At 37.5% G+C, this 26,573-nt stretch overlaps 1 long non-coding RNA gene across 2 annotated transcripts; it reads left to right on the top strand.

Moving 5' to 3' along the window:
- The first annotated feature begins 359 nt into the window (after nt 1-359).
- Nucleotides 360-24,635, top strand: LOC138829079 (uncharacterized). Of its 2 annotated transcripts, XR_011372483.1 has the most exons (5): nt 360-557; nt 6,338-6,453; nt 7,072-7,198; nt 24,280-24,320; nt 24,419-24,635. It is a non-coding gene; the product is annotated as an uncharacterized lncRNA (long non-coding RNA). The 2 variants fall into 2 exon arrangements; XR_011372482.1 differs by lacking the exons at nt 6,338-6,453; nt 7,072-7,198.
- Nucleotides 24,636-26,573: the final 1,938 nt, after the last annotated feature.

The following is a 26,573-nucleotide window of genomic DNA, read 5'->3' on the forward strand; positions in this document are numbered from 1 at the left end:
CTGAAGTCAGCAATTCCGGTGAGCAGTACGGTGAGCCTCTTAACCCCAGATTTGTGAGGAGGAATTGAACGATGGAAGAAGCCTTTCCTGACACTGAGTCAAACCGCACCCCCCCCCCCCTGCCCCCCACGCCCCTGGCAGGAGGAAAACAGACGATGTTGCAATGACAGTGTTCACCTTTCCATCTCATGACTGATAACGTTTGGGGAACATAACTTCATTCTTTCCAAAACTCAGGTCAGAAGTCTCTCTGACTTTGTTTTCCCAATCCAGCTTCGGTAATATCAAATAAAACTGAGGTCCTTGCCCCAAAATGAAGTCATCAGCAAATATCTCTGCTCTCCTGGGGACTGTGTTCTCTCCTCACAACTTTCTGAACGACCCCTTCTTGTTAGAACCACAGTTGAATTTTCCAATGAAGTACATAGCACTGGAATGGCAGCCAGTGCTTCTGGGGGAAGAAGAGAAGGCTGGTGCTACCCATGTGCCCTGGAGAAGTAGCAGGATCAAGAGCATGGTTCTGGGAGTCTGGCTGGCTGAATCTGAACTGGCTGTAGGTATGTACGTTAGATGATCTTTGGAAGCATCCCAGGTGAAGACAGAACAAAATGGTCTTATAGCAATAAATACATAGTTAACACAGAGAGTCCCTTGACATGGTGTGTATGTATATATGTGTGTATATAATATATGTAATTATATATATATGTGTACATATATATATATATATGTTGCAGACATTCAAGGCAGAACTAACAATTAGGATGTAAGAAAAGACATCTATTTACTAAATTCAAAGATTTATTTTTTTGTAGTTTATCTCTTCATTGGAACTAAGACCTGTCATTTCAGGAATCCTAGGATGTTAGAACTGAAAATAACTTTTATTATCGACAGATATGCAATTGAGATATAGAGAGGTAAGCTCTTCCAGGCCGCATGGCTGTCCCGTTGTAGATTCGAGATGCTTCATGATTCTATATCATTCTCACTGTCCTGCATGCCTCCTCCAGAGATCCAGTACAAGAGCAAGAAGATGCTGTTAGAGCAATGATGATAACCAGACAGCAGGGCCCTCCGAAGGACCCCCATGTGACTACAAAAAGAACATCAAGCTGGTTCATTCATTTATTCATTCACTCACTTGGCACTAACTTAGGCTACATGTTGAGAGTATAGGAAAGTAAAACAGTCTTTGTTCTTAAATGACTCTAACAATAGTGAGAGTGATGATACAATGAAACCCACTGGAGAGCAGGCGAAGAATGAGTAAAATAGACAAGATGATTTTGCTCAAAGTGTGTGATATACATTTATGTAAATACCACAGTGAAATACCTTTGAACAATTAATTTATATTAATAAAAATTTAACTGGGCTTTGGTGGTTACTCAGGAGCCTGAGATCTTAGGATTGTGTTTTGAAGCCAACCTGGGGAAGGAAAGTCTGTGAGATTCTTATCTCCAATGAAACTACTCAGAAAAAGCTGGATTGGTGCTGTGGCACAAGTGGTAGAATGCCAGCCTTGAGTACAAACAGGCTCAGGGACAGCACCCAGGCCCTTAGTTCAAACTCCATAATTGACAAAAGAATAAAAATAAAAATAAATAAAAACCAAACAATAATATAATCACCTATAAAAATATTAGAGAGCCTAGACATCTGCTGTATAGAGAGTGGATCACAGAATAAAAGCTTAGCATAAGGTAGTAACCCCATACTGACCCCCACCCCCTGCCAAAAAAAAGCATGGTGCACCTAGGAGATTCAAGGAAGCAAACGATAATGTGGCCACTCAAATCAGCTGAGAGTTCAGGAAGTAGGTGCTATTGGATATAGGCTATAAAACATGAACAGAGAGAATGTCATTCCTTCCTTCTCTTCCATGAAGAATTATGTCCTAGATAAAAATATACATGACAGTATGGATAATATATATGCGTATGAAAAGAAATAAAATAAGCAGTTTTACATATTTTTCTATAGGATATAGAAGAGGAGTTGAGAGAGTATCAAGTGCTTTCTATTAATTCTGAAAAAGGAAGTTGAAGAACAGGTGGTCTTGTCCAAAAACTATCCTCACATACAGTTTCCTAGTCCATCTCTGAGGCACAGACATGTCGAGCCTTACAAGGAGGAATGGTGGTTGAGAGCGAAGTGGAGAGCTCTGAGCTCTGCCACTCGTGCTGTGTGCTATCCTGAGATCCTAAACATTGAGTGGTCATCCCTGCAGAAGGGCAGAGGCAATTGAGGTATTTTGGATACGGGGTAGACATGTCGGAGCAGAAAAGTAGAAGAGGTTGATTCTCTTATTCTCAAACTGTTGCACCAATTTACATTCGCACTTGCAGTGAATAGGGGCTCCAGTATTTCCATCATCTGTCTTTTGATTAGAGCTATCCTAGTGGGCGTGAAATGGTTTCGTTGTGGTTTGAGTTTGTATTTCCTTGATGGCTGTCGCTTTCGTAGCTTAGAAGCCACTTATATATCTTCCTTGGAGAATTGTCTGTTACCATCCTTTATCCATTTTTACATTGGATTAGCTGTCTTTTCCATTTTTGAGATACTTATCTGTGTGGGTGCAGCTCAATTCTGTTTTCTTATCTAGGACATATAATCCTGGGTACAAGTGCTTTCTTTTTGCTGAGGTTTGAACTCGGGGCCTCACACTTGCTTGTCAGGTAGTCTAACCACACCCAGGGCACACCATCAGCCCTCTATTTTTTTTATTGTGAAAATACCATACAGACCAGTTACAATTACATGGGCAAGGTAATGAGTACATTTCTAATCAAGCATTGTTGCCTCCTCCTTTGTTTCTCCTTCCCATCACCCACCCCCCTCCCCCATCCCCCTTCTCACCCTCCCCACCCCTCGGCCAAAGTTTTAAAGTTTGTTTTTTTTGACATAACGTCTTGTACATCTCATTGTTGCAATGGGTCCACCTGTATCCCTATTTAAACAATTTGTTTTTTCCCTTCCCCTCCACAAATTATACCAACATCAAATACAGTGAAAACAGGGGTTATACCATGAGGGAGAGACATATAAAGCAACAAAGAAATCATCTTATAAATATGTTAGAAACAATTGCAAGAAAGAAAAGATATTTTGAGTCCTTATCTTGGGGTTCATTTTGCCTAACATCAACTTATCTGACTTCTTCTACTTGTCTCAGATATATAATAGTAATTGCAAATAAGGGAAACCATGAGACCAATGTTTCTTTGGGCCTGAATTACTTCACTTAATATAATTTTTTTCCAAGCCTTTCCATTTCCTAACAAATAAGGCAATGTCATTCCTTCTGATGGAGGCATAGAATTCCATTGTGTATATATACCACTTTTTCTTGATTCATTCATCTACTGAGGGGCATCTGGGTTGGTTCTATATCTTAGTTATGGTAAATTAGTGTGCTCTTGTTTGTGATCACTTGAGTAAATGCCCAAAAGTGGGATTTCTGGGTCATAGGGGAGCTCTATATGGAGTCTTTTGAGGAACCTCCATACTACTTTCCAAAGTGGATGAACAAGTTTACACTCCCACCAACAATGCAGTAAGGTTCCCTTCTGTCCACATCCCCTCCAGCATCTGTTGTTATTAGAGTTCTTGATTATAGTCATTCTAACTGGGGTGAGGTGGTATCTCAATGTTGTTTTGATTTGCATTTCTTTTATGGCTATGGAGGTTTAGCATTTCTTCATGTGTCTATTGGCCATCCTTCTTTCCTCTTCAGAGAAGTTTCTCTTTAAGTCTTTAGCCTACTTATTTATTGGGCAGTTGTTTGTTTGAAGATTTGTTGTTGGGGGATTTAATTTTTTGAGTTGCAGGTATATTTTAGATTTTAGACCCTTGTCCATTGTATGGCTAGTGAAGATCTTCTCCCAATCCGTGTGCTTTCTATTGATCTTGCTAGTTATGTCCTTTGCCATGCAGAAGCTCTGCAGCTTCATGCAATCCCATTTGTCCAACCTTTCTTTGATTTGTTGTGTTTCTGGGTCTCTATTAAGAAAATTTCAGCCTGTAACAAGGAGACCTAGGGTTTCTCCTATTCCATCCTGTAATGTTTTCAGATTGTCTGCTTTGACTCTGAGGTCTTTGATCCATTTGGAGTTGATTATAGTGCAGGGTGATGTATAAGGATCTAGCTTTAGTTTTCTACAAGTGATTAACCAATTTTGCCAGTATCATTTACTGAAGAGGCTGTCTTTTTTCCATTCTATGTTTTTAGCCCCCTTATCGAAGATTAGATGGCTGTAGGTCTGTAGGTTTGTTTCTGGGTTTTCAATTCTATTCCATTGTTCCTGAGGTCTGTTCTTGTGCCAGTACCAAGCCATTTTGATTACTATGGATTTGTAGTAGAGTTTGAAATTTGTTATTGATATTCTTCCAGCAGTGTTCTTTCTGTTAAGGATCGTTTTTGCTTGTTGGGGTCTTTTGTTGTTCCATATGAAGTTTTGGATTGCCTCTTCTATTTCCTTGAAGAATGAGGTTGGAAATGGATAGGTATTGCATTGAATCGATAGATAGTCTTGGGAAGTATTGCCATTTTCATGATGTTGATCCGTCCAATCCAGTAGCATGGGAGTTTTTGCCACTTTCTAAGTTCTGTTTTGATTTCCTTTTTCAGGTTTTTAAAGTTTTCATCATAGAGCTCCTTCACTTCTTTGGTTAAGTTAATTCCTAGGTATTTTAATTTTTGTGGGCTATTATGAATAAATTACTTTCCTGATTTCAGCCACGCTTTTCTCATTGTTGACATACAGAAAAGCCATTGATTTTTGAGGGTTAATTTTATACCCTGCTACTTTGCCAGAGTTTTGAATCAGCTTGTGTAATTTGGGAGTGGAGTCCACAGGATTTAAATACAAAATCATATCATCTGCAAAGAGGGAGAGTTTTACTTCATCTTTCCCTATTTGGATCCCTTTTGTGTTTGCATCTTGTCTTATTGCTGTAGCTAGGCATTCTAATACTAGGTTGAAGAGAAGTGGAGAGAGTGGACGTCCTTGTCTCATTCCTGAGTTAAGAGGAAATGGCTTTAGTTTTTCACCAAGGATGAATGGATCAAGAAAAAGTGGTATATATACACAATGGAATTCTATGCCTCCATCAGAAAGAATGACAATGCCCCATTTGTTAGGAAATGGAAAGACTTGGAAAAAATTATCTTAAATGAAATAAGCCAGGCCCAAAGAAACATAGGTCCTGTGGTTTCCCTTATTTGTAATAACTAGTATATGTATGAGTCAAGCAGAAAAGGTCAGATAAGTTGATGTTAGGGGAATGAACCCTTTCATTCCCTTTCATACAATCATTTCTAACATATTTATAAGATGATTTCTATGTGTCCCTCGCCCACGGTATAACCCATGCTTTCACTGTATTTGATGTTGGTATACTTTGTGGAGGGGAAGGGAAAAAACAAATTGTTTAACTAGGGATAGAGGTGGACCCATTGCAACAATGAGATGTACAAGTCCTTATGTCGAAAAACGAACTTTACAACTTTGGTGGGGGTGGGGGGAGGATCGAATAGGGGGAAGAGGGGGAGTATGGGAAGGGAAGGGAAGGGGCAACAAAGGAGGAGGCAACAATGCTTGATAAGAAATGTACTCGTTATCTCGCCCATGTAATTGTAACTCCTCTGTATGGTATTCTCACAATAAAAAAAATAAACAAATAAAAAAAAGTATGATGCTGGCTGTAGGTTTGTCATATACAGCCTTTATTGTATTGAGGAATGTTCCCTGGATTCCTAATTTACCAGATCCTTCATCATAAAGGAGTGTTGGGTCTTGTCAAATGCTTTTTCTGCATCTATTGAGATAACCATGTAGTTCTTATCCTTGCTCTTGTTGATGTGATGAATTATATTAATTGATTTGTGTATATTGAACCAACTTTGCATCCATGAAATGAATCCTGTTTGATCATGGTGTATGATTTTTTGGATAAATTGTTGAAGTTGATTGGCCAAAATTTTGTTGAGAAGTTTTGCATGAATGATCATCAAAGAAATAGGTCTATAGTTCTCTTTCTTTGATGAGTCCCTGCCTGGTTTTGGGATGAGGGTTATGATGGCTTCATAGAATAAGTTCGGTAGTGAACTTTCTCTTTCAATTTCATTGAAGAGTTGAAGGAGTATTGGTGTGAGCTCTGCTTGGAAGGCCTTGTAGAATTCCTCTGAAGCCCTCTATTTTTCCACTGATCCTTCCTGCCCTGGTGCATGCATATATAATCTGAGATCTACCTATTTTATGCTGGGATGATTGGTATATACCACCATGCCAATTCTTTGTTAAAAAGAGGTCTTGTAAACTTTTCTACCTAGGCTGGTCTCAAGCTACAACCCTCTCAGACTCAGCAAACCAGATAGGATTACAGATGCAAGCCACTGGCACGTTTCCTGGTTTGGCCAGGAATCCAATATGAGTCACCTTCTTGGAGGTTAGTTATGCTCATTACTAGTTCACCAATGTCAACCCATAAGTGCTTTAGTAAAACACTATACATGTAATTTGAAAATACTTTCTTCTATTCTTTGTTTTTTTTCATGATGGTATTCTTTGAAGCACAACTATTTTTAATTTTTATGAAATGTATAGATTTTTCTTTTCTCATGATTTTACTTTTGTTTTGAAAACCAGTGTCATGAAGATTTACTCAAAGAATTTATGGTTTTAGCACTTATATGTTGGTCTATGATTTGTGTGTGTGTGAGTGTGTGTGTGTGTGTGTGTATGAGAGAGAGAGAGAGAGAGAGAGAGAGAGAGAGAGAGAGAGAGAGAGAGAGAGAGAGAGAGAGAGAGAGAGAGAGAGAGAGAGCACCAATATGGGGCTTGAACTTAAGGCCTGGGCACTGTCCTTTAGCTTTTTCACTCAAGAATGGAATTTCACCACTTGATCCACAGCACTATTTTTATAAGAGCCTCAAGGATTTTCTTGCCTGTGCTTGTTTCAAATCTTGTTCCTCAAGCCTTAATCTCTTGAGTAACTAGGGTTATATGTGTGAGCCACCAGAGCCAGACTTAGAGTTCATTTGAGTTGTTTTCCATTCTCTTCTAGAATCCCATCAACTATCCCACACTCCATGTCACTCCTCCTGCCTTATGAGTTTGTGCCCTGGCTGTGCCAGGGTCTCAGACTTTTCTTGCTGTTGATCATCTTGACAGTTTTGAAGAACCTTGACCAGGTATATTGTAAATTCAACTGTAACATGTTTTTCCATTGGGATTTAACTGATGCGTTCCTCATGTTTAGACTGGAAATATGTATCTTCCACTAGTTATTTAATTTTTAATGACATATTATCAAAAGTACATGCTGTTCATCTGACTTTCTTGTTGACATTGACATCAATCACCTGGTTGAAGTAATGCTTGTTGGGTTTCTCCATTGTAAAGTGATCCTTTATTTTTCCATGTGGTGTTTCTTAGACTGAAGACTCTCTATGACTTCTGTGCTCAAGGATGGACAGCAGGATGTACGTCTCTGAGGTTAGGGCATCTGCAAATGTATTTGGGGATTTCCACATGGGAGACATGGCTCTTCTCCTGAATTAATATTTTTACTTATTCAATCAGTTGCTGAATTCATATCAGTATGAATGAATGGATATTTATCTTATGCTTAGTATTATAATTGACTAGCACCTTTGTTGCTTAACGTGATTCTTCGTAGCCACTGAGAAATTGTTTTTGAGCATTGGCAGTGTGTCTTTGACAAACTTAGTGTGTGTGTGTGTGTGTGTGTGTGTGTGTGTGTGTGTGTGTGTGTGTGTGTGTGTGTGTGTGTGTGTTTCTTTACTACTTGTCCCAGTTACAGCATCAGCCATTCAGCCATTTCTCCAAGGAACCCTGAGTTCCTGTTATTGAGAAAGATATTAAGCCAATATCTGGGCACAAGATGTCCTCATTGTTACTTATATATCATGGCTTCTGGGCCATTTATAGAAATGTGGGTGCATATACACTTGGGACATGTACACATCTACAAATAATTTTGCATACAATGTCTGCATCTATATTATGTTCCCCTCTGTCCTTCCTTCATTTAACTTATCATTTGAGGTTTACAGCAATGTCAGAACTGTTAGCATGAACCCCCACTGGGAAAATTTTATCAATCAGAAGATAGCACTTACACATAGTTTCTTCAGCTTCTGGTTTTACAGACTGCACTAATTACCAAAGTTACTTAGATTGGCACCATTCCCACCCAACTCCCTTGGAACATCTTAATAATTATATTGATTTGTAACATTATTCATTCCATCTTGGGATTTCCCTAACCTCCTGACTGAGTTTTTGATATTTGCATGCATAAAGATTTGCTTTGTACTGTTAAATTCAAGATCCTTGGGCAAATTCATGGTCCTACACACTTAGTTCTAGTATCATACAGTGTCCTTTCAATGTACCTCATTTTTGCACAATCTTCTTACATTTCAAATTCCTGACAACTACCCATATTTTAACTGTCTCTGTAGTTGTATCTTCTTCAAAATGTTGTGAAATTAAAATGATATATTTCCACATATATGGCACATTTTTAGGCTGGCTTTTTGCATAATAATATGCATTTAAGATTCATCTATCCATTTTTGTGGCTGACAATTCATATTCCATTGTGTAGATTCATCATAGTATATTTATATATTCATTGATTGCCAGGTATCTTAGTTGCCTTTAGTTATTAGCAGTTATAAATATACCTGCTCTAAATATTTATATGTAAGCTTTTGTGCAGACATACATTTTCAAAACATTTGATTAACTATCTGGGAGCACAAGCCTGTTATGTTTAGCTTTGTAAATTTTCTGTAGTGGCTTTATCATCTTATACTTCTGCTGGCATCAAATGAGAATTTCTGTTGCCTCACATCTTTGGAAGTAATTTGTATTATTAGTGATTTTCCTGTTTCTTTGGTAGCAGTAGAGTTTGGACACAAAGTCTCACACTGGCTAAGCAAGCTTTGTACCTCTTGAGCCATGTCTTTGCTTTAGCTGTTTTTCAGATTGGGCCTAGCATTGCTTTTTATTTTCCCTCCAAATCTTGCCCCAGACTGTGATCCTCCTATACATGCCTTTGATGTAGCTCAGATTGCAGGAAGTATACCACCAGGCGCAGCTGGTCTTGTCAGCCTTTTGGACAGTCTGATTAATGCTATTTTACAGTTTTAAAATTTGTAATTCCTTCATTATGCGTGATTTTGAGCATCTTTCATACAGTAAGTTCCCATATTATGTATGTCTTTTTTGTGATGGTGTCTGTTCAGATATCTGTCCATTTTTAAATTGACCTGTTATCCTGCGGTTCAATTTTAAGACATTTTATTTACTTTGCACATATAGCTTTCATCAGATATGTGTTTTGCAAATGTTTCCTCCCAGTCTGTGAGTTACCTTTTCATCATATTGAGTGTCTTTTGTAGAAAAGAAAAACTAAATCTTAACAAAGCACAAATTATCATTTGTTTTCTTCTAGAAATTTTATAGTTTTGTATTTTATATTTAGGCCTATGATTCATTGTGAGCCAGTGGCTCACGCCTGTTATCCTAGCTACTCAGGAGGCTGAGATCTGAGGATCACAGTTCAAAGCCAGCCTGGGCAGGAAAGTCTGTGAGACTCTTATCTCCAATTAACCACTAGAAAACCAGAAGTGGCACTGTGGCTTAAGTGGTAGAGTGCTTGCCTTGAGCTGAAGAACGGAGGGACAGTTCCTAGTCCCATACTTCAAGCCCTATGACTAACAGAAAAAAAAAGAAAAAAAACGATTTGTCCCATTTTAATTATTGCACATAGACTTTTAGTTGTCTGGGTCTACTTGTGGAAATAACCATCCTTTCTGTATTAATTTATTTTCCTTTGGTGTTGGTCCTGGGACTTGAACTCAGGACTTTTTTGTTCAAGGCTAGTGCTCTCTCACTTAAGCCACAGCTCCATATTTGCTTCTTTTGCTGGTTAATTGGAGATAATGATGGATTTCCCTGCCTGGGCTGGCTTTGAATTGTGATGTTCAGATCTCAGCCTTCGGGATAGCTGGGATCACAGGTGTGAGCCACCAGTACCTAGCTTAAATTGCTTTTTCCTTTGTAAAAGATCAGTTGACTGTGCAGGTTTATTTCTGGGCTCTTTCTCTACACAGGTGTCTTGATATGTCTGTTCTTTCTTCAATACCACATTGTCTTCCTTACTGTTGCAATGAAATCTGACTTCTGTCTTTTTCATTGCTGTGTTTGGTACATTAGGTCTTTTGTATTTGAATTTGTTGATATTTTTTTCTGTGATATTGTTTTCTGTGATTTTGAATGGGAGGTTCAATCTATTGATCAAACTACAAAGAAGCAATTTCTTAGTAACATTGAATATGTAATCCATGATCATGGAATATGTGTTATTTAGGCCTTTGATTTCTTTTATTTGTTTTTTGAATCTATCACATTGGCTAGGACTTCCAGTATAAACTGAATGTGAATGGTGAGAGAACAATATCTTTGCTTTTTTCCTCATGTCATAGATAAAGCACCTAATTTGCATCATGATACTAATGGAAGGGTTTACTTTTCTTTAGATTTTCTTTATCAAGTTGAGAAAATTGACCTCTGTTAATTTTTGGGTATTTTTATATCAAGAATTGATGTTGGATTTTGTCAAATCTTTTTTTTTTTTGCACTGATTGATAACATAGTTTTCTTTTTCAGCTAGTTGATATGGTGGATTATATTAATGGTTGTGGTGTATTATATTGATTTGAATTTTGAATCAGGCTCCATACAGTAAATAATTCCATTTTGTCATGTTTCATAATAGCTTTTATGCATTATTGTATTTTATTTGCTGATATTAGTAAATAAGAGACTTTACATCTATGTTCATGAAAGATATTAGTTTGTAATTGCTTCTAAATATCTTTATATTAGAGTCCTTATTGTTATAGTTGTAAAAAATTGAAGGGGTAAATTTTCTAGTCTTATGGTCTCTGAGGTTTGATCATCACAAGCATTTCTAAACCCCAAATATCCCCAGTCCTTACTGGAGGGAGAGAAGGTACTAGAGGAAGGACAATGTACTTCTCTAGTTAAGACTTTACCCTGAAAAGTAGAAATCGGTAATATTATAGAGTATGCTCTTTTCCTTCTTACCTACTGTCATAAGGATTTTTTCCCCTGACTCTTCACTATGAAAATGTGACTGACAGCATTCCTGGAGGCAAAGGTCATGAATGTCAGGCCTCTCCCGAATGACTAAAGCCCTCAGAGGTATTTCTCACTTTTCTGATAGGCCCTATTCACTCCCTACCAATTGGTCAACATCATTACAATGTTCCTGTTTATTTATAGTTCAAGTTATTTCTGACCTAGTAGCTCAGATCTCAGTGATTCTTTGAAATAAACTGTTTAGATGTTAGTTTGGCTGTTTACAACCTCTTGAAATGTCCGTGTATAGAAACTGATTTTGTAGTTTGTCCATGTCGTTTTGTCACTGAGAGGTTGGGAGTGATGACTTTCAAGCTTTTTCACATATAACTGATATCTAAACTATGGATTTCAGTTGGAAATGTAGTTGTATCAGCACTCTTTGCCCATGGAAATTTTTGGCATTAATATAAAAAATTAATCTTTCATGTCAGGGTCATTTCTGAACTCTCAATTCTATTCCATTTATCTATGAATCTACCCATGACTATAGTATACTGTCTTGATAACAGTGACACTGCTATACATTTTGAAAAAGTGTGTTTTCAAAGTCCATTATTATTCTTTTATTTTATTTTATTTTATTTGAGAACATACTGTACAGAGGGGCTACAATTACATGGGCAGGATAATGCATACATCATTATTATTCTTTTTAAAAGATTAGTGTTTCTGGCTCCTCTGTATTTCCATATGACTTTTAAGATACTTTGTCAATTTATGTAGGTAAGTTTTAGTGGTGTAAGCCTCTGAAACCATTTATTATGATGGTTTAGATTTCAAGATACATATATTATACTTTTAAAATTTATTGCTAAATATTTTATTGTTTCAATTTTATCATAAATGAATTTGTTTTCTTACTTTCCTTTTTGGATTGTTGTTTGCTAGTTTGTATGAATGACCTTGAATGATCCTCTATTGTATAATCTTGCCGAATGTTTGACTATTTTCAGTGTTGGGGGTTGAATCTAGGACCTTACACTTGCTGAGTAAGTGTTGTACCACTTGTGCTATGCCTCTAGCTTTTGCAGAATGTTTTCCCATTATTTCTATTTATTTAATCTTAAAAAAAGAGTTATTAAAGGTTTGAGGTGCTCCCAACTTTTCCGATTCAGGGAAACTGGATTAAAAAGTATCTACTAGTATTTAGGCATTATATTGATTGTTATACTAAGAAAGTCTACTCTTTAAGAGGCAATTATAACATAAACAATCTTTAGAGTGAGTCCCAGGAAGGGGATGTTTTTGTTATGGTCTTGGCAAGAGGATGTTTAGAGAGTGAAGAGAAGGAGCCACTTGGAGAAAGGAAGGGATGGATGATGGCACAAATATCAGAGGATTTACAAGGTGGTAGGCTATGCGCAGACACTGAATTTTAGCTACCTGAAGGTTTGCTTTAGCTTGAGTTTGGGGAAAGTGGCCGAAGGTGTAGATATGAATGAGCACAGGGACTAGACCATACATTAAAATTGTTGTCAGCCAATCAACATATGACGAGTAACCTTGGTGACTTCAGTTTCTCCATGGTGCATGACAATTCGTGATCAGAGGGATAAAGTTTTGAGCAGAGCAATGAAATTCGCAATAATGATTAGCAAAACATTTTAGGAATTTGAAGATTAAAGTAACTCTTGAGTGGAAACTTTTTAAATAAAAATTCTCTGAAGTCTTTTTTTTAATTCCAAGAATTCTATTTTAAAAAGAATTAATTCTCTACAGTCTTTTTATAGAAAATTTCCATTATTACTGAGGTGACTGAGATCAAACCGGAATGAAGGCAGATGTGTAAAAGATCCCTGGTGTGTTTTACCTTCAGGGGAGTTTGCAAAGAGTACATAGGAAAGATTTTAGTTAAGCATGGTACAGACTGCCTTCTGTCCAATCCCACTTGACTTTGAGCCCCTTCGGCCCTTCCGGAACTCGTTCTGAAATAGATCAGTGACAAAATAGTTTCTTTCTAACTCTGCTGGGGAAAGTAAACCTGTTCTGTGCTTCCTAGGGGCTTAAGGAGAAAAACCGTGGAATATATTATCGGAATTAAAATGAAATCCCAACTTACATATGAAATCCTGAAATATATTCCGTAACATCTGTTCAGTAGAAACTAAGATCTGGGCAGGTATTCATTCTTCCCTTTTGGCAGAATTTTGATTCACATCTAGAATGGACATGGGCAAAGAGTTTGGATATTGTGGTGGGGATGGAAGGGGAGAGAGAGAGACAGAGATAGAGAGAGGAGAGAGAGAGAGCGCTTAACTTTCTTTCCCTCACCTTTCAAACATGCACACAAAGAAGTCTCTTGAGCACACAGTAGGATGCCAGCTATCTAAAGCCAAGAGAAGAGACTTCAGAATGACTTGGGATTTGAAGTCTCTAGAACTGCAAGAAACAAGTTTGTCAACAACTCTGGGCTTGGGTTCTACCCCTGAGCTTCTTTTTGCTTAAGGCTAGCTTTCTACCACTTGAGCCACAGTTGCTACTTGTGGCTTTTTCCGTGATTAATTCGAGATAAATGTCTCATGGGTTTTGCTGCCTGAGCTGGCTTCGAACCACCATCTTCTGATCTTAGCCTCCTGAGCAGCTAGGATTACAGGTATGCGCCAATGGTGCCTGGACTCTAGTTTCTTTTTTTGAAGCCATTCAGCCCAGGCATTTTGTTATGGCATCCTGGCCTAAAACAGAAGATTCTAAATATCAGTTATGTGTTAGACACTCTTTCTCATCTAATCATTTGAAATAAGACAAAGAAGCATGAATTATTTCAAATTTGTTAACAGTGAGAATACAACTCAGTGTCACATAGCTTGTAAGTGCTGGCAGGTATTATCATATATTGGCCTCCACTCCAAAGCCTTTCTCAATTTGGGGAATAAGTTAAGCATTCACATACATAAATGAAAAATAAGGATAGAGAGGACTCACAGTCTCACACTAGCTAGGTAAGTTCTCTTCCACTTGAGCCATTCTCTCAGCTCCCTTTTAAGTTACTTTTCAAATAGGCGTATGTTTTATGGGGCTGCCCTGGGCTATGATCTTCCTGCTACATCTTCCTGTGTAGCTGAAATCATAGGTGCATGTCACCATGCTCATCTTATTGGTGGATAAAGGGGTTTCACCGAGATTTTCCTGGGGCTACTCTAGAACTGTGATCTTCTCAATCTCTACCTCTGCTCAACTGGGATTCCAGCAATGAGTCACTGCTTCTGGCCCCTGTTTATTTTTCACTCTATTATTTCTTTTTTAAAATATATGTTTTATTGTAAAGATACTATACAGAGGGGTTACAGTTACATGAGTAAGGTAATGAGTACATTTCCTATCGAGCATTGATACTCCCTCCTTTGTTTTTCCCCTACCATCCTTTCCCTCCCCATCTCCCCAACTTTGATTATTTCTGAATGCTATTTCATGCCCAAGAAGCCTTCTTGCTCTACAAGTAAGAGTGGTTGCCTCCTAATGTTTCATGTGTGCAGATATTTCAAGTTTGGATATCGATCTGTCAGGACCTTGTCTTTTTGAGTTGATGGAAATCTTTCTATGTTTTCCAAGTGGAGTTTTATTATAGTTCTTCCCTGATCCACTCACAATTTTGGGTGGAGAATAGGGAGGAGCAGTGAACTCTTCATTCATTGGCCATCAACCTATAAGGAACTGTGTCCATATATTTGCTGTTTGGATTATGTAGCACTCAGAACTCTTACATTTGAGACCAAACTAGCAGCTGCACAGGATTAAGTCATTTTCTTTCAGGATGGCAGGAGTGCAGGAAGGTATATGGTCACACGGTCTGACAGAGGCAGGGAGCCAGAACCACTCTCCAGTTCTTTGCAAGCACAGACACACAGCCAGAGCCAGCTTCTTCCTGCTTCTCAGGAAGGTACAGTCACATGATCACATTTTTTTCAGTATACTGCAGTGAGGACAGACATTTTGGAAGTAAAGACAAAGGCCTCACTTGCATTCTTCCATTTTATTTGGGGGCTGGATATATATAGCTGAATGGGTTCTAGGAGATCAGAAGTAAAATTCTAGGATACCAGGTACTTGAAAGATGCATTGTACTCACAAACTGACATGTTGAATTGAAATGCCTCTGTGCAACTAACTGCTTAAAGATAATAAAAATAACTAACTAAATAAAAAAAGCTAACTAAATAAAAATAGATTGCACAGACGAGGGCTTTCTGCTGACCAGGAACTTAAATAAGCTTCTTTGATGTTTGTTCAGGGTGACATAAGAGCAAAGTTTAAGTTTGCTTTAGGTTTCTGGTGGACAGGCAATACTGAGCCAGAGATTTACCTTCCATTCCTGTTATCAAAAGACTTTGTTGCTATTGTTTGAATAAGCAATGGAAAATTTGACATCTATCAAGTATATCACCTAGATCTTCCCCTCAAGTTGTTCAAAGTAATAAATTACAATTATGATAGTCAAGCCCTCAAGAGTAGAGGTATATTTAAGTCAGATCAGGATATGCTGCTGTTCTAATGTAAATCTGGTCTTAAAATTTGATTATAATGTTTGCATATATTCAAATATTTTATTGGTTTATGCTTTCTAGTTTCCTATCTTTGTGAAAATTTAGCATTAAATATATTCTAGATACAAATGAATTTCATAGCTTTTTTGTCGTTAATAATTTATATAATATTACCGTTGGGATCTACTATTTCTTGAGGATATAGTTAATACTATGGTAGTCATTTCTTCTGTTGTTATTGATATATTTACTTTCTTGCATCCTCTTGAATTAATTTTGGTAATTTCTATGGTGCTTAAAACTTATCCTTATTTTATTAGGATTGTAATATATGTACTATATCCCTTCTTCTAATTAAGTTTTTTTTCATACTAACAAATCTCTCAAAATTCCTTCTTTGAGCTTGGAACCAGTGGTTTATGTCTATAATCCTAGCTTCTCAGGAGACTGAGAATTATGGTTTGAAGCCAGCGTTGGCAGAAAACTCTGTGAAACTCTTATCTCCAACTAACCAGCAAAAAGCTGGAAGTAGATATGTAGCTTAAATGGTAAAGTACCCATTGTCAAGCAGAAAAAAGCCAAGTGAGTGCCAGGCCCTAAGTTGAAGGCCTAGCACTTGCATAAAATAAATATGTAAACAAATAAATTAATTAATATATTACTAAAAACACAATTTCTGCTCTTCATTACACTTTTTGATTATTATTTTTCTTTGCCAGTCCTGGAGCTTGTCCCTGAGCTTCTTTTGCTCATGGCTAGCACTCTACCACTTGAATCACAGCACCATTTCTAGCTTTTTCCATTTATGTGGTACTGAGGAATTGAACCAAGGACTTCCTGCATACTAGGCAATCACTCTACCACTAAGCCACATTCCCAGCCCTTGATTATATCTTTTAAGGCTTTATTGTTGTCAAAGTAGATTTTATAATACTACTATTTTATAGATTGTTTTTGCTTTGAATTCTATTATTTTCTTTTATTTTCCTCATTTTTTCCACTATCTTGAATGCTCCTCAATATTCTTTTATTTGTCAATCAAAAGATAATTGGGTTTATGAAGTTTATCTTATTCTACCAATATTGATCTGTACTGATGTTGTTCTAATACCTAAAGATAATCTATTGAGTAAAAAAAAAAGTGATGAAAAATCTTCTATAATTAAATTTGCCTTGGACCATTCACTTCCAAGCAGATTATCTATTTATCCATGGAATTTGTAGGTGTGTGCAGCCATACTTACTTCTCAGAATTCCTGTCAGTTGAACAAGTAAAGGAACCAAGGTGAAGCTCTTCTAGGATATGCTTAGTATACATTAGGTAACATTTTGGTACCACTTTAATTATATGTAAGGGTTGTGTGTGTGCATGTGTGTGTGTGTGCGTGTGCATGTGTGTGTGTGTGTGTGTGTGTGTGTGTGTGTGTGTGTGTGTGTGCTGGTCCTAGGGCTTGAACTCAGAGCCTGGGTACTGGCCCTGAGATTTTGTGCTCAGTGCTAGCTCCCTACCACTTGAGCCATAGCGCCATAGCTTTACTTCAGGCTTTTTGGTGGCTAATTGGCAATACGAATTTCATAGACTTCCTGCCATAGCTGGCTTTGAATTTTGAGCCTCAGATCTCAGTCTCCTAAGTAGCTAGAAGTACAGTGTGAGCCACTGTAGCTTGACACAAGTTGTTTTTAGAAGGATAGTCCTACTGTAAACAATTTATGGTCTGAATTTTATAACCTATCCATTTCTTTTTTTAAAAGTTTTTTTATTGTAAAAATACTGTACAGAGGGGTTACAGTTACATGATCAAGGTAATGAGTCCATTTCCTATCAAGCATTGTTGCCTCCTCCTTTATTTTTCCCCTACCATACCTTCCCCCTCCCACCTCCACAGCTACACTCCCCTCCCAGCCTAAATTGTAAAGTTCCTTTTTCAATATAGTATTTTGATCCATTCATCTACTGAGGGGCATCTGGGTTGGTTTCATATCTTAGCTATAGTAAATAATGCTGCAATAAATATAGTCATGCTGGTAGCTTTAGTGTGGTCTTGTTTGTAAGCATTTGGGTAAATGCCCAAAAGTGGGATTGCTGGGTCATAGGGGAGCTCTATGTGGAGTCTTTTGAGGAACCTCCATACTACTTTCCAAAGTGGATGAACAAGTTTACACTCCCACCAACAATGCAGTAAGGTTCCCTTCTGTCCACATCCCCTCCAGCATCTGTTGTTATCAGAGTTCTTGATTATAGCCATTCTAACTGGGGTGAGGTGGTATCTCAATGCTGTTTTGATTTGCATTTCTTTTATGGCTAGGGAGGTTGAACATTTCTTCATGTGTCTATTGGCCATCCTTCTTTCCTCTTCAGAGAAGTTTCTCTTTAAGTCTTTAGCCCACTTATTTATTGGGCAGTTGTTTGTTTGAAGATTTGTTGTTGGGGGATTTAATTTTTTGAGTTCCAGGTATATTTTAGATATGAGACCCTTGTCCGTTATACGGCTAGTGAAAATGTGGTATATATACACAATAGAATTCTATGCCTCCATCAGAAAGAATGACATTGCCCTATTTGTTAGGAAATGGAAAGGCTTGGAAAAAAATTATATTAAGTGAAGTAATCCAGGCCCAAAGAAACATAAGTCCCATGGTTTCCCTTATTTGCAATATCTAGTATATGTCTTAGTCAAGCAGAAAAGTTCAGATAAGTTGATGTTAGGGAAATGAACCCTAAGATATGTATTCAAATGTTTTTTTTTCTTTCATGTGATTGTTTCTAACACATTTATAAGATTATTTCTTAGGGCTGGAGAAGTAGCTTGGTGGTAGAGCACTCACTTAGCTTATGATGAAGGCCCGGGTTCAGCCCTCAGCATTGAAGGGTTAAAAAAAAGATTATTTCTTAGTTGCTTTGTATGTCCCTATCCCACAGTATAACCCCTGCTTTCACTGTATTTCATGTTGGTATAACTTGTGGAGGGAAAGGGAAAAAACAAATCGTTTAAATAGGGATATAGGTGGACCCATTGCAACAATGAGATGTACAAGTTGTTATGTCAAAAACAAACTTTACAACTTTGGTGCGGGGTGGGGTGAGGGGAGGATGGGGGGGGAGGGGGGAGGATGGGAAGGGATGGGAAGGGGAAACAAAGGAGGAGGCTACAATGCTTGATAAGAAATGTACTCATTATCTTGCCCATGTAATTGTAACCCCTCTGTACAGTATTTTCACAATAAAAAATATAGTGTTTTGTACATCTCGTTGTTACAATGGGTCAACCTGTATCCCTATTTAAGCATTTTGTTTTTTTCTCTTCCCCTCCCCAAATTAGAGAAGTGTATATACAAGAGGCAGGGCACCAACACCAAATACAGTGAAAACAGGGGTTATACCGTGGGGGAGGGAACATACAAAGCAACAAAAAAAAATCACATGGTACATTATAAATACATTAGAAACAATAGCAAGAAAGGAAAAACCACTTGTGTCCCTATCTTGGGGTTCATTTCACTTAACATCATCTTATCTAGTCATATGTACATAGCTTTTGACCTTTTCTACATGTCCCAGACATATACTAGTTATTGCAAATAAGGGAAACCATGGGACCTATGTTTCATTGAGCCTGGCTTACTTCACTGAATATATTTTTTTCCAAGTCTTTCCATTTCCTAACAAATGGGGCATGTCATTCTTTCTGATGGAGGTATAGAATTCCATTGTGTATATATACCACATTGTCTTGATCCATTCATCTACTGAGGGGCATCTGGGTTTGTTCAATATCTTAACTATGGTAAATAAGGCTGCAATAAACATAGTTGTGCTGGTAAGCTATCCATTTCTTTTGCATTAGTAATTTGGAAAATGTACCTATTGAACTGTATCTATACTCAAACTTTTAATTTTGAAAATTACCAAAACTATGAGAGCTCGAAGTAATAAAAACTGTAATACTTTATCTTTCAACATGTCCATGTCCATTCAGTGTCCAAAATGAAATATCTTATAAATCTGATATGGAAATTTATGTTTCATTATCTTCATTTGTGGAATTAGTGTGAGACAGAAATTTAGTATGACCATTAAAAACCTTTCTATGATTTGCTATAGGGCATTTATCTTATTTGGTGATAAAGATTGAATTTGAGGCTTTATGCATGGTAAGCACATCCTCTATCACTAAGCTATACCCGCAGCCCTCCCCCAGGGATTTAAAACAGTTTCTTTTGTCTTCTCTAGTCATTTCATTTATTAAAACTAAAATCCATGACTTTATACATAGCAAATTCATTCCTTAGGAGTCTATTAAATTTCATCCCTGCTCTACATTTCCTGAGTTTGGAATATGGACTCCAGCAGCAATAATTATCTTTGTGATACTCAGCAAGTATCTTAACCTCTCTTTAAGCTTCAATTTCTTTAAGTGTAAAGTGGAGACAATCAGTGTGCTTATCTCTGGATTTTTCCAAGAGTTCATAAAGTACTTAGAACAGTCCTGGGGATAATGTTAGTGCTGCATTAGCTAGCTATTTTTATTATAATCTGGGAACAATTGCAGCTACCTCCATTGAAAACTTTCTTGCTGACTTTCTTCTCATTATCAGAATGTCTTTTATGTGTGACGGACATCCACCAATTGTCACCATTTTATTCCCCATTTTCTGATGTAGGAATTATAAATCCCAGCATGAGAAGCTAAGAAGAACAAAATGGTTTTTCAGACCCCAAGATAGTGGTAACTGAGATTTGAACCTGCATTTTTCTGTTACTGACATCTACACACTTCCCTCTTTCTCACTCAGTCTGTGGTCACCATTCTCCACAAAATCTATCCAATAGATTAAGGGTAAGTCATGTCCTGTCTGAGGCCATATAAGGCAGAATGATGTGATCTGGCCCAGCCAAAGCAAGTAACTCTAGGCAGGACTCAAAATTCACTAAATTCAAGATCAGGAGCTTTTTTTTTTTTTTTTTTTTTTTTTTTTTTTTAATATGGCAACACAAACATCAATGCCAGTTAACATCATGTGCCAGTGGTCCTTGTCAGAAAGATTTCTGCCATCACTCAACCGAAACCTCATCAAAGAGATTGGTCATAACCTTCTCTTTCTCTTCTTATCTTCCTTTCTTCCTTCTTTCCTTCCTTGCTGTCATCCTTTTTTTTTTTTTTTTGCCTGATCTCAGAGCACTGTCCCTGAGCTTTTGTGCTCAAGGCTAATACTCTACCACTTTGAGCCATGCACCATTTCCACTTTCTGATAGTTAATTGGAGATAAGAGTCTCATGGACTTTCCTGCCTAGGCAGGAAACTGTAGCTCTTAGGTCTCCAACCCGCCAAGTAGCTAGGATTACAGGCATAAGCCACCGACCATTTTGGTGTGAGGATAATGCTAGCTTCATACAACAAATTTGGAAGGGTTTTATTTTTCTCTTATGGGCTAGTTTGGGGAGCATTCATGTCTTTTGTTTATAGATGTGGTGGAATTCAGCAATAAAGCTGTCTGGATTTTCTTTTGTTGGGAAACTTTTTACATTGTTGCATTGATTAAATTGCTTGTTATGGATCTATTTAGGTTGATTTTATACTCTTGGGTCAATTTTAGTAGGCTCATGCATCTGGAAATTGATTTATATTTTCCAATTTATTGGAATACAGATTTTCCGAATATTTCCTCATGATCTGGATTTCAGTGATATTCAAGGTATCATTTGAGTTGTATTAATTTGAGTCTTTCTCTTTTTCTCTTGGTTAGTTTGACTAAGACATATATTTTATTAACTTTTCCAAGAACTACATCTTTGTTTTATTGATGCATTCTACTGTTCTTTTTATCTGTATTTTATTAATTTCCCTTTGATTTTTTTTGTTTGTTTGAGTCCTGGGGTTTGAACTCTGGGCGTGGATGCTGTCCCTGTGCTTTTGTGCTCAAGACTAGCACTGTACCACTAGAGCCATAGCCACACTTCCAGCTTTTTTGGTAATTTAGTGGAGGTAAGAGTTTCACAAACTTTCTTGCCCAGGCTGGCTTTGAACCCTGGTCCTCAGATTTCAGTCTCTTGAGTAGCTAGGATTGTATGTGTGAGCCGTAGGCACCTCGCTTCTCCTTTGATTTTTATTACTTTTTAAATATCTACTACTTTATCTAAGACACTGAGATGTTTCATTATGGTATTTACTTGAGATCTCTCTGGTTTTGTAATGTGAGCAGTCACAGGTATAAGGTTCCTTCTTAGAACTATCTGCATCATACAGAGTCTAATGAGCGGGATATTCATTTTCCTTTGTTTTCATTGCTTTTTAAATTTTGAGCTTGACTTCTTAAATCATCTGCTGATCATTAAAGAAAGTATATTGCTCAATATCTATATGTTTCTATGTTTTCTTTATTTTCTCTTACTGTTGACTTGTAATTTATTCCATTGTCATGCAATAAGATATAAAAATTATTTCCTTTTGTTTGTTTATTAAAGCTTGCCTTATTTCAGGATACTTACTATTCCTTTCTTTCCTTTCTACTTGGAGAAGCCTTGAATCACAAAATAATTATATAAAGTATTTTAAGTATTTCTCCAGTCTGTCTAAAAAACCCAGCATCTTTCATTTCTTTTTTCTTGCATTTGTAACCTTGGTCTCTTTCTGAATGGGGAACATGTAAGGGTCATTATATTTATTTTCAGTTGTGATAAAAATCTACATAGCATTACATCACATAAAATTTACAATCGTAACAAGTTTCAAGTGTAGATTTTAATGTCATTAAGTACATTTACATTGAGAAAACTCTCTAGAATTTGTCATCATCCCAGATTGCAAGTCAGTACTCAAAACACTAAGTTCTCACTCACTGTCCCTCCAGAATCTGGCAACCTTGAGAGGAGTCAAAAGTAACTCACCAGGGGTCCTGAGCCGTTCCTTGGACACTTCACTTTTTACAGTGCTACTTTTTATAGTGATTGATTTTATGGTGCTCCCTGGGGGAGACAAGAAGGAGTTGCAATTTTGACTTTAGATTAAAGTGGACAGCTGCAATGTTCAACCTTTATGAACTGTCAGTGCTGGGGCATGAGGTGGAAACAAGGTAGTAGAGAGTTAAGGTAGCTGGATGCGTATCTGCCACCTATTAGCTTCATGCCTTAGCTCAGTCTCTGTGGAATTTTGATGTCCAGGTGACTTGTTTCATGCTGGGAACTCTTTCTCTTCTCACTTGCTCTTTTCTTTTCTTTTAATTTCATTGTCAAGGTGGTGTACAGAGGGGTTACAGTTACATAAGTAAGGTAGTGATTACATTTCTTGTCTAACTTGTTATCCCCTCCCTCTTTCTCTCCCCTATTTCCCCCAAGTTGTACAGATCATTTCCAATATATTGTCTTGTGAGTATGGCTGTTGCATAGGTGCAAAATCTCTCTCTTCTTATGCAGAACTCTTCTTATGCACCCTTTAGAGAGACTATAAGACCAATTCTGCCTTAGAGGTGAATTGTTTCCTTTTCTTTTTTCCCGTAAGAGTTGGAAATTAAATAATGCATTGGAAAGTGAGCTTAAAAAAAGGTAGAGTAAAAAGTAAATAAAAAAATTTTAAGAAGGGATGATATACACACAAACCATAGTCTTTTTGTAAGTAGGTATGTCTTCTGTTTATATCCATTCAGTGGCTTTCAATCTATTTTCTTTTTTTACTCTTGCTGGTCTGGGGGCTTGAACCCAGGGCTTGGGTACTTCTCCTGCACTTCTTTTTCATTCTTTCCTACTTGAGCCACCGTTCTGCTGCTAGTTTCTTTGGTGATTAATTGGTGACAAGTCTCCTGGCTTTGCCTTCTTGGGCTGGCTTCAAACTGCAACTCTCAGGTCTCTCAGTCTCCTGAGTATCTAGGTTTACATGCATGAGCCACCAGTGCCTGGCCTTTTCCTTAGTTTTAATTGCCGGAATCTCAGTATCTGTGATAAGAACTCAGGGGTAGTGTTACACACCTCTGAAATCCTTCTGATCATCACTGGCTGTGCTCTTGCTAGCAAGGACTCCAGGATTTGGCTAGTTAGAGTAGTTTTTTCTGTAATGCCGGAGCTTCCCGGAGAATATAGTGTTGCACATACTTTCACGGAAATGGCTTGCTTTCACAATTTTCATACCTGATTGTAAAATCTTGGAAAAGTCCCTGTCCAAGTATGCATTGATGTTCTCTCTTATCGGGTGCCGAATGTAAAATTTAAAAATCCAAGGTAGGCATCCTTTTTATTCTGTAAGATTTAACTGGTTTATCATATTTCTAATCACAAAAGAGCCTGGAGAACAAAATGTATTTTGGTGGGATTATGAAAAAATTTAATCCTTTAAATTTTTTTTTTTACAATGAAAAGATAAATTTGAAAAAAGTGTTTTAAAGAGTGTTATCACATGTGGCGAGCATTGTTCATTTTATGACACGGGAATTTTGTTATTCTCTCACCTCAATAATGCAGAAAAACTCTGGCTTCCAAATTGTTGGCTACTTTGAGATTTTTATGTCTTCATGAAGAAAATCTGAATTTTTCATTGTTAGAGGAAGACTTCTAGGACTTGGAGAATGGTTTTGACGCTATTTTTTGTCATTTAAAATTTCAGATTATGAGCTAGAACTCTCCAGGAAACGTCTAGTAGAGAAGGTAAAGCAAAGGAGGGGTGGACAGCTTCAACATTTGTTTCTGCTTCTTCAGTGATTTGCTCTGTGACTAACCGAAATGCTCTTTGTTCTCTGTTCCAGAGTAGAGACATCACTGCCACGCAGCATGTAGATTTATAACTCTGGCCAAAGGTTTCAACAAATACAGATTTCTCCAATCCAAAGTCCATCTGTGGGTGTTCTCAGAAATTAAAACAACACATTTCTGTCTTCTTTTCTCTGGCAATGGGATCCTTGGGAACAGAATGAAGAGGTATTCCCAGAGAGCTCTCTCAGCTCTGTTAATAGTAACTGGCTCAAACAGGTTGGTGCCGTCCATCTTATGAGTTTTCTCTGTGTGTGTCTCTTTTTCTTTGAGACAGCTCCCATTATGTAGACCAGGCTGGCCCCAAATTTATAATCTAACTGCCTCAGTGTCCCAAATGCTGGGATTATGGGAATATGCCAGTACTCCCTCCTTCCCTTCCTCCTTCCATCCCTCCCTCCCTCCCCCGCCCCCTCCAAATTGAGATAGTGTCAGCACTGACACAGGCAGTCCAGAAGAAGATTCGGTCTATTATGACATTTACATAGCATAAATAGAAGGATCATAACTCAAGGATGTGATGAAAATGCATTTGCTTGCCCACACAACCCACTCTAGCATTGCAATGTCAGAGAAAGAATTTTTTTTTTTCTTTTTTCTTATGTGGTGCTGAGGAGTTGAACCCAGGGCCTCAGGCATGCAAGGCAAGCACTCTACCACTGAGTCACCTTCCCAGCCCCGAGAAAGAATATTTTTAATGAGTTAAAAGAACAAAGCAAAAGAAGACATGGGCTGGTATTAAATTGGAAGATCTGGAAGATACAGGATCATAAGATTTCTGATTTCATATCAAGGATCTCCATCATGTCCTGAGATATAAATCAGAACCTTCAATGGCTGAATTTCTCTCTCACTCCTCCTGAGAATACAGGCCCCAGGGAAGGCATGTGAACTCTTTCAGGCCCTGTGGGTGTCTTGAACAATTTATTGCTTTAGTATCCCACATAAACATGGCAGGGATAACAGATAAATCTCACCGGCTCCCCAGCGGGGGAGGGAGGGAATTGGCTGAGATGTCTGCAGTCCATGTCACAACACCATTTGGAAAACGTTTCACTTGCAGCCAATAGAGTGATACTAAGTAAATCCACTGCAGTGAGCAATTTCAAGTGAGGCATCCATTTTCAAGACCAACCTCAATACTAGTGGAACTCAGTCTCTAAGTGCAGTCTGATCTACCACAGACTGGTATGTGGTATATCACTGGCCAGGTATGGTGTCAACCTTTGAATTACTTAATCTGGGAATAAGCCAGAGGGTCTAAGGTCCACCTGAAAATGAAATACTATTTACCAGAGATAGGAAAGTAGGCTCGTTCATAATCTGATAAGAAATCTTTGATAACTGAAAGTCACACAAATGACAACATTATGATTCGATTCTTGAGAAATTCACTGTCTAGTGGGAAAGTAAGATTAAAAAACAGTAACCTCAAAAATAATAATTGAAGTGCTATCTAAAGGTCTGTCTGGGGTGCTGTCAGAATTCCCAATCCAGCACACAGTGAGGGTCAAAGAAAGCTGTACTGTATCTACTTATAAGAAATTCAGAGTAATTTTGAAACATCCTGACCTCAAGATGACAGTTGCCTCCTAAATAAACTCCTCCCAGAACTAGTTGAAGGACTTAGCTGTTTTCATAAAGGGGCTACATATTTATCTGCATCCTCAGTAGATGGAAGAAGGATTCCAAAAGGTTTAATTCTTAAACATAGGTTATAATATTATTTTTAAAAATCTTTTAAGGGGACATAGGGGACACAATGTTTTCAATACATGTATGTAATGTGTTATGATCAAATAATTTCACTTTCCTTAAACACATCATTTCTTTGTGTTGGGGACCTTAAAATTCTTCACTTGTAGTTTTTTTTTAAACAACAACAAGAAGAAATGGCTCTAAACTATAGGGCCACCATTTTTAACCTTTGGCCCACTCACTGATTTGTTTGCTGAATTAATACTCCTCCCTACATTTTTTACTCTAACAAGCTAGTTCTTTCCAAACAGAGCCTCTGCTTGTTTTGAAATACTTCTATAGCAGATCTCTATCTAGCCACTCATATCATTTAACTGCATGAGACTTTATTTCTTCTGGAAGATAAAAGCATCTTTACTCTCAATACAGTTTTCTGATTTACATTATATAAGA

The sequence above is a fragment of the Dipodomys merriami genome, unplaced genomic scaffold, assembly GCF_024711535.1.
Source record: "Dipodomys merriami isolate MVZ:Mamm:240054 unplaced genomic scaffold, mDipMer1.0.p SCAF_17, whole genome shotgun sequence".
Taxonomy (NCBI): domain Eukaryota; kingdom Metazoa; phylum Chordata; class Mammalia; order Rodentia; family Heteromyidae; genus Dipodomys; species Dipodomys merriami.